Consider the following 9577-nt stretch of genomic DNA (forward strand, 5'->3'; position numbering starts at 1 on the left):
CCTTATGATGGAGGGAAGGTCATTGATGAAGCACTGAAGATGGTTGGGCCCAGGACACTGCCCTGAGGAACTCCTGCAGCAATGTCCTGGGGGCTGTGATGATTGGCCTCCAACAACCACAACCATCTTCCTTTGTGTTAGCTGTGGCCCCAGTCAGTGGAGAATTTTTCCCCTGATTCCCATTGACTTCAATTTTACTAGGGCTCCTTGATACCACACTCGGTCAAATGCTGCCTTGGTGTCAAGGGCAGTCACTCTCACCTCACCTTTGGAATTCAACTCCTTTGTCCATGTTTGGACCAAGGCTGTAATGAGGTCTGGAGCCGAGTGGTCCTGGTGGAACCCAAACTGAGCAGCAGTGAGCAGGTTATTGGTGAGTAAGTACCGCTTGATAGCACTGTTGACAACACCTTCCATCACTTTGCTGATGATTGAGAGTAGACTGATGGGGCAGTAATTGGCCAGATTGGATTTGTCCTGTTTTTTGTGGGCAGGACATACCTGGGCAGTTTTCCACATTGTCGGGTAGATGCCAGTGTTGTAGCTGTACTGAAACAGCTTAGCTGGAAGCGCAGCTAGTTCTGGAGCACAAGTCTTCAGCACGACAGCCGGGATGTTGTCAGGGCCCATAGCCTTTGCTGTATCCAGTGCGCTCAGCCATTTCTTGATTTCATGTGGACTGAATTGAGTTGGCTGAAGACTGGCTTCTGTAATGGTGGGGACCTCAGGAGTAGGCTGATATGAATCATTCACTCGGCACATCTGGCTGAATATGGTGGCAAACGCTTCAGCCTTGTCTTTTGCACTGACGTGCTGGGCTCCATCATCATTGAAGATGGGGATATTTATGGAGCCTCCTCCTGCAGTTAGTTGTTTAATGGTCCACCACCATTCACGACTGGATGTGGCAGAACTGCAGAGCTTTGATCTGAACCATTGATTGTGGGATCGCTTAGCCCTGTCTATAGCATGCTATTTCTGTTGTTTAGCATGCATGTAGTCCTGTGTTGCAGCTTCGCCAGGTTGGCATCTCATTTTTAGGTACGCCTGGTGCTGCTCCTGGCATGCTCTTCTACACTCCTCATTGAACCAGGGTTGATCGCCTGGCTTGATGTTAATGGTAGAGTGAGGGATATGCCGGGCCATGAAGTTACAGATTGTGGTGGAATACAATTCTGCTGCTGCTGATGGCCCACAATGCCTCATGGATGCCCAGCTTTGAGCTGCTAGACCTGTTCTGAAGCAATCCCATTTAGCACGGTGGTAGTGCCACACAACACGATGGAGGGTGTCCTCAGTGTGAAGACGGGACTTCATCTCCTCAAGGACTGTGAGGTGGTCACTGCTACCAATACTGTCATGGACAGGTGTATCTGTGACAGGTAGATTGGTGAGAACGAGGTCAAGTAGGCTTTTCCCTCGTGTTGGTTCTCTCACCACCTGCTGCAGGCCCAGCCTGGCAGCTATGTCTCAGCCAGCTTGGTCAGTAGCGGTGCTACCGAGCCACTCTTGGTGGTGGATATTGAAGTCCCCCACCCAGAGTACATTCTGTGCCCTTGCTTCTCAGTGCTTCTTCCAAGTGGCGTTCAACATGGAGGAGTACTGATTCATCAGCTGAGGGAGGATGGTAGGTGGTAATCAGCAGGAGGTTTCCTTGCCCATGTTTGACCTGAAGCCACGAGACTTCATGGGGTCTGGAGTCAATGTTGAGAACTCCCAGGGCCACTCCCTCCCGAGTGTCTGCCGGTGGGACAGGACATACCCAGGGACGGTGATGGAGAGGTCTGGGACATTGGCTGAAAGGTATGATTCTGTGAGTATGACTATGTCAGGCTGTTGCTTGACTAGATCAACTGAGTGGCTTGCTAGGCCATTTCAGAGGGCGGTTAAGATTCACATATAGGCCAGACCAGGTAAGGACAGCAGATTTCCTTCCCTAAAGGACATTAGTGAACGAGATGGGTTTTTATGGCAATCCGGTAATTTCATGGTCTCCATTACTGATGCTAACTTTTTATTCCAGATTATTTAATTACCTGAATTTAAATTCCACAGCTGCCGTAGTGATGATTTGAACTCACTTTTCATGCATTATTAGTCCAGGTCTCTGGGTTACTAGTCCAGTAACATAACCATTATGCTACCGTTCCCTCATACTTTCAGCTAAAGGTTTGATTGCAAGAGCCAATGAACAATGGCGACAATAGAAAGCTTTTGGCTGGTCAGATTAATGAGAAAGTTTGGTGCTTATTGAATTGTGACTGGACTACAGGTGGAACAATGGGACACACTTGGATCCTATTAATGGAAACAATGATACACACCTGGAATCTGTAACTGGGAACAATGGGACACACCTGGAATCTGTTACAGGGAACAATGGGACACACCTGGAATCTGTTACAGGGAACAATGGGACACACCTGGAATCTGTTACAGGGAACAATGATACACACCCTGGAACTTGTTACTGGGAACAAGGGGATACACCTGGAACCTGTTACTGGGAACAGAGAAACACACTTGGAATCCGGTATTGAGATATGGTGATGGACCTGGAACCTGCTCTTGTGATCAGTTGCAACTGGAACCTATCTTTGGGAATTCTGGGGCAAACTTGGAATCTGTTATTAGGAACACAGTGCCACATCAAAACCTATTATTGGGAACTATGAGATCACCCATAACCTGTCTTTGGCACCAGTGGGAGACATCAAGAACCTGTTAAAGGGTACTGTGCAACACAACTGGAATATAAACTTGTATAATTGGAATGTAGTTGGCAAATTAATTTAAATATAGATATGTATGAGGTGGTGCATTTTGACAGGAAGAATAAGGAGGCCACATACTGCCTGGATAATAAGAGTCTAAATGGGGTAGAGGAACAAAGAGATCTAAGAGTATAGATACACAAATCACTAAAATTAGCGACACAGGTTACATAGAGTTTGCAGCACAGAAATAGGCCAACTGGTCTATGTTGGCATTTATACTCCACACGAGCCTCCTCCCAACCCTCTTCATCTAACCCTATCAGTATACCCTTTTATTCCTTTCTCCCGCGTGTGCTTATGTAGCTTCCCCTTAAATGCATCTATGCTATTTGCCTCAAGTACTCCTTGTGGTAGTGTGTTCCACATTCTTACTACTCATTGGGTAAAGAAGTTTCTCCTGAATTCCCTATTGGATTTATTAATAACTATCTTATATTTATGGCCTCTAGTTTTGGTCTCCCCCACAAGTGGAAACATTTTCTCCACATCTACTCTATCAACCCTTTCATTATCTTAAAGACCTCTATCAGGTCACCACTCAGCCTTCAAAGAGCCCCAGTCTGTTCAATCTTTCCGGATACTTATAACCTCTCAGTTCTGGTATCATCCTTGTGAATCTGTTTTTACCTTCTCCAATGCCTCTATATCCTTTTTATAATATGGAAACCAGAACCGTGCACAGTACTCCAAGTGTGGTCTAACTAAGGTTCTATACAAGTTTAACATGACTTCCCTGCTTTTCAATTCTATCCCTCTAGAAATGAACCTCGGTGCTTGGTTTGCTTTTTTGAATGGCCTTATTAACCTTTGTCATTACTTTTAGTGATTTGTGTATCTGTACCCCTAGATCCCTTTGCTCATTAACCCCATTTAGACTCTTATTATCCAAGCAGTATGTGGCCTCCTTATTGTTCCTACCAAAATGTACCACCTCACACTTACCTATATTGAAATCCATTTGCCAATTAAACAAACCAAGCACTGGGGTTCATTTCCAGAGGGATAGAATTGAAAAGCACAGAAGTTATGTTAAACTTGTATAGAACCTTGGTTAGAACACCATTCTAGTCTCCATATTATGAAAAGGAAATAAAGGCACTGGAGAAGGTGCAAAAAAAATTCACAAGGTGGTTACCAGAACTGAGAGGATATACTTATCAGGAAAGATTTAACAGGCTGGGGCTCTTTTCTCTAGAAAAGAGAAGGCTGAGTGATGACCTGATAGAGGTCTTTAAGATTATGAAAGGGTTTAATAGGGTAGATGTAGAGAAAATGATTCCACTTGTGGGGAATCCAAAACTAGAGGTCATACATATTAGATAGTGTCTAATAATTCCAATAGGGAATTCAGGAGAAACTTATTTACCCAAAGAGTTGTAAGAATGTGAAACTTGTTGAGGCGAATAGCATAGATGCATTTAAGGGGAAGCTAGATAAGCACATGAAGGAGAAAGGAATAGAAGGATATGCTGAAAAGGATAGATGAAGAGGGGTGGAAGGAGGCTCGTGTGGAACATAAACGCTGGCATAGACCAGTTGGGTTGAATGGCCTGTTTCTGTGCTGTAGACTCTCTGTAACTATGTAACCACAAAATAACATCTGGACCTTTTATTTGGAAAGATGGACACACATGGATCCTGTAATTGGGAACAGAGGAACATATTTAGAACCTTCTACTGTTACCTGGAACCTGTTATTGAGGACAGAGGGCATTCTTAGGACATGTAATGGTGAACACCAGGATGCAACTGGAACCTCTTACTGAAACTAGTGGGATACATATGGAAAGTGTTATTAGGAACACAGCAATGTACCTGGAACGTATTATTGAGGACAGAGGGACAAACCTAGATGCCGTTAATGGGAACAGAAGGTTACACATGGAACCAGTTGTTGGGAACAGTGAGACACACCTAGAACCTGCTATTAGAATAATAGGGCAAACCTGGAACTGGGAACTGTGAGATACAGCTAGAACCTGTTGCTGGGAACAATAGGAGATCCTTGGAATCTGTTATTGGGAACAATAGTAGACACATGGAACCTGTTATTGGGAACAATGGGGCATACCTGGAACTTGTTATTGGAGCACAAGGACCCAATTGAAACTTGCTACTACAAAAGTTGGATAGACATGAAATGTGTTATTCAGAACAATGGGACACACTTGAAACTTTTCATGGTGAAAAAATGCGACACACCTGAAACCTGCCATTGCAAATAGTCGGACACACCTGGAATCTGTTATTAGGAATAATGGGTCACAGCTGAAGCCTGTTATTGGGAATAATGGGACACTGCTGAAACCTGTTATTGGGAATAATGGGACATTGCTGAAGCCTGTTATTGGGAATAATGGGACACTGCTGAAACCTGTTATTGGGAATAATGGGACACTGCTGAAGCCTGTTATTGGGAATAATGGGACACTGCTGAAACCTGTTATTGGGAATAATGGGACATTGCTGGAACCTGTTATTGGGAATAATGGGACACTGCTGAAGCTTGTTATTGGGAATAATGGGGCATTGCTGGAACCTTTCATTGGAAATGCCAAGGGATACTTGGAACTTATTAATAGGAATGGTGCGACACACCTGGAACCTGTTCCCAGTGAGGTTTGATAAGCTATTTAACTATGGAGACCATCACAGCCCAGCTTAATTTTGTCTTCACCAAGGTACTTGCAGGTGCACTTTCTAGCAGGCCAAAGAGAACGATTATGAAGTCTGGTTGATTTTTACCTGTTCCCTGTGGCCAGTTGAGACACTAATACCACTGTCTGGCTTTGATAAACTAACTCAGTACACAAAGGGGATTGAAGTTAGGACCTTCCCAATCTGTAGGGCTCAGCTCTTCACTGATTAAATCTAGCAAAACTACTGAAGGCCATGCTCATTCTATCACATTTATGGTGAAAAATAAATGCTGGGATTGACTTGAGATCAGCCAAAAGAACCATCCTCAACATGCCCAACCTCAAAGTTGCCAGTGGTTCAGTTAGTAAAATGCAGTTTGGTGCTGAGTCACAAGGACTGTGGAGTTCCCAGATTTGATCCACTGCTCTGTGGTCTCTGTCAGGCAGCAGCAGGGATGCTATAATTGACCTCAGTGCCCTAGGCCAGGGAGGGGGAAAAATCAGCCTTGGTTCTCACCATTGATCATTATCCTATGACCCCTGCTGGAAAATGCATATTTGTGGCACAGGATCGGGAGTGATCATGATGCCTACTTGGTAAAATAGTCTGATAACATTGATTGTCAGAGATCATGCATTAAAAATGGGCACTCGGGCAAATTACCAGAGGGTGAAGCAACATTGATGCTGTCTCCTAGCAAGTCAGCACCTTCGGTAGAAGAGGGAAGAATTTTTTTAAATCCCCAAAAGAATGAACTTTGCTGACACTGGGTTTCCAATGCTAGAACCAAATAATTCTGGATTTCTGAAGAATCCCAATTTGTCTTTGGAACATCAAATCCATTGAGAAAATGGTAAATATCAGATCAGGAATTGGCTTTCTGAGCATATAATTTCACTGTTTCATATTGATGAATGACTGTTAAATAAAGTACTGTATATATAGCACTTACCAGAATTAGAGAAAGCCTTGCACGTGCTGACTCTCCTGTTTAAAGTGTTGAAGTGCTTGGCTGTTGTGTTCCTGGGCCAGCTGAGTGCCCTCTTTAGGGAGGTACGGGGCCCTATTGTTCCTTGAAGACCACTGTTAAAAATGATGTTCTTTCTCCAATTTACACCCATGTTTTTAAGTCGCTGATACAGGTCTTGCGTCCTTTGTTTCCCAGCACTTTAGAAACTTTGTGACTGGGGACTGAGGTCAAAGCTGTTATGATGCCAAAAAAGATTCATGTTTGTACTTGGTGTACTTTTTAATCATACACTTTAGTTCCCTGTAACTTGGTGTCCCATATGATTTATCTTTTGTCTCCATTTTCTGCCCATTACTACTTCCTGTGTAGTAGTCATGTTCATTTACGCAGGTGAAGTGATTCAGTACTGCAGTAAACTTAAATCATTTTAATTCACCATCAATAGGATCTTTTAACTTATTGACGGGGATAAGTGCAGATAAAATTGGCTTGAATATTCTATGTCACCAGCTCAGTGGTAACTATGGAAACTGAGCAATGCCTCTTTTACCTGCAATGCCACTGACAGTGGCAATCCCGAGTGAGTTAAATGAAGCAGCACTGCTGCCACTGAGGCAATGAAACCCACCTGGAGGTTACCTATACCAGTGCCACTGGAGGCATTGAGATCCACTTAGAGGTTTCTTGTGCCAGTGCCTCTGGAGGCATGAAGACCCACCTGGAGGTTACCTTTACCAGTGCCTCTGCAGGCATCGAGATCCACTTAAAGATGTTACCTGTGCCAGTGCCTCGGGAAGCATCAAAATCCACCTAAAGAGATTATCTGTGCCAGTGCCTCGGAAGGCATCAAAATCCACCTAAAGAGGTTACCTGTGCCAGTGCCTCGGGAGGCAACGAGACTCAACTAAAGAGATTACTTGTGCCAGCACCTCTGGAGGCAGCAACATCACCAGGGGAAGATATTAATATTGCAACCACAGAGAGGGAGAGAAACAGAGGCAGACAGAGCACCATCTTTTCTGGCTGAGCGCTCAGGCCATCTGTACAGGCCAGTGATGTATTTTTCCTACTTTTCCCTCTGCAGTTTTTCCCCTAGTTGTCAGGGAAAGTACACCAGCCAGAAAGTGAAATCACAATTTGCAACCATAGCTACTTTTCTTTTGGGTTTGGTGGGATGGCCGTGCATCCAGTTTCCACTCTGTGGGTCTTGAGCAGAACTAAACCGGCCAGATTCTCTAAGGCTGGTTGTGGAGGAGACCTCATAAAAACAAATGGGTTTTCCCAGTGGTGGGCCTTAGTAAATCTGGAGACTTTATACCAATCTGGAACCAATATAACAGCAGCTTTTCAAACAGCCATATGTACACAATTGTTTGTCTGTTGCCCTGGTGTTGTACTACAATAAGGAGGGCATCGAGAGTTTGAACACAGGGCCCTTACAATCTTCTGACCTCCAGTTCAGCGCTATCAAGTGCATTCAGAAGTTGGAGGAAGGTTCTTGGAGAAGAGAAGTACATTTTTCACAATAAGGTTCTTATCAATGTCATCTGGATCATAACATGTTGGGTGTTTATGTGTAATGTTACAGACTTTTGGTACAGACATGTGGGTTGTGGTAACCAGAAGAGGATACCATGTGTGAATTTGAAGAGATTTATGGGGTTGGGGGAACCATCCCTTCAAATAATAGCAAAATGCAGCCTGAAAGGTCAGGTTCTGCAAGCACACTACACTGCATTATAACATTCTACAATCTGGCCTGGCCAGCTGATTTTTTTTTTCAGCTAACAGTCTCTATTCTGAGGACTTCCAATGATTACATTCAGCCCACTTGTGAATTTCATGCCAATTTTCCATGTTCAACATTAGGGTAAAGAACAAGAGCCCAACAGTCAGCAAAGAACAAGAGCCCGACAGTCAGCAAAATGACTGCAGCAATATGGTAAAAATAACTTGAAGGGAAAATGATCAGTGTGGAATCATTTTGTAAATTCAACATAGTGACAGGAGGTTGGTGGGGTGGGGAGATGTTTAATCATCAATTTGAGTGAAAGGGCCTTGAATGATAAATTTTAAACTGGACCAAGAAAATAAAACAGAAAAGAAATTTGAGTTTCTGAGCACGATAGATACTAAACTTATACATTTTAGTATCCTTAGTTTCAAAGAAGGATGCAGGTATGTGAATTAATAATTAAAATACTCATCTTGAGTATTTAAAAATTTATTTTGTTCAAAATAGTTAAGCCTCAACGACACTAGGTCTGTCCCATCAGCCGGAACCAAAGAGAGGACTGTACATAATTTATAATGGAATCTTTTCACTGACGCCTTTCTGTTATAGGGGAACAAATTCCAATCCGTTTTGGGACTTCAGCTGCAAGTTTCTTGAGAGAGGTTGTTGCATAAAAACTGCTAACAAAACCAAATTCGAGAAGTTTGACAAAAGTGAAAGAATACACAGACTGAATGTCAAAGTATATTTGTAACAAACACACATTGTTTTAAAGAACCTTTATTATAAAAGATCCGATTTTTCCCCAAACTACTTTTCATTATTGCTTCCCATTCGATCTTGCTTTTTATTGAGACATGTTTATGAATTAGTCATCTTGAAAAAAATTAGATCAATCTCCGTTACTTAAAAACGTGCCCAAAATCATGCAAAAAAGATAATTTTCACTTGTGTATTGCTGTAACTTTTCTGTGTCAGTTTCAAAAAATAAATTAACTTCACGTCAAGAAAACTGTCGGTTTACTTACTTTTCTTTTGATTAGTATTTGTGTTTAGTGTTCGGTCTGTTGTAGAAACCTTGTGCCGTTTTAGAGTGAGCGTGTGACACAGTTATAGGCAGGACAGCCACATGGGCAGGGCAGTCTATTGATAGAAAGGGGATCTATCTCTGCCCAGATATGGCTAAAACCTTAAGACTGGCACCAATTCAAAAATGAGCCAGGATATCTGAATCAGCTGCTCACTGCAGCACAAGCCACTCAAGGTCAGGGCTTATACTGGGGCTTTATTCATAGACATCAGAATTTTTTTAGCAGAAAGTTATAGCATGGAAGGAGGCCATTTCGGCCCATCGTGTCCACGCCGGCCAACAAAGAGCTATCCAGCCTAATCCCACTTCCCAGCTCTTGGTCTGTAGCCCTGCAGGTTAGAGCATCCCAAGTGCACATCCAAGTA

At 43.2% G+C, this 9577-nt stretch overlaps 1 protein-coding gene across 9 annotated transcripts in view; it reads right to left on the minus strand.

Moving 5' to 3' along the window:
* The window catches only part of LOC147108288 (beta-1,3-galactosyl-O-glycosyl-glycoprotein beta-1,6-N-acetylglucosaminyltransferase-like), an 82340-nt gene extending 73097 nt beyond the window's left edge, over window positions 1-9243 (minus strand). For 6 of the 9 annotated variants that reach the window (XR_015080563.1, XM_086004860.1, XM_086004859.1 and 3 more), the window contains exons 1-2: window positions 9151-9243; window positions 6370-6620 (exon numbers count right to left, since the gene is read on the minus strand). The gene's annotated coding sequence lies outside the window, so the exon portion shown is untranslated. Of the gene's footprint in view, window positions 1-6369; window positions 6621-8568; window positions 8803-9150 lie in introns of those variants that run through there. The other 3 variants (XR_015080562.1, XM_086004861.1, XM_086004863.1) reach the window with 3 other exon arrangements.
* Window positions 9244-9577: the final 334 nt, after the last annotated feature.

This window comes from Somniosus microcephalus, chromosome 13 (genome assembly GCF_052327205.1).
Source record: "Somniosus microcephalus isolate GS21.2 chromosome 13, FLI_Smic_1.0, whole genome shotgun sequence".
In the NCBI taxonomy this organism is placed as follows: Eukaryota; Metazoa; Chordata; class Chondrichthyes; order Squaliformes; family Somniosidae; genus Somniosus; species Somniosus microcephalus.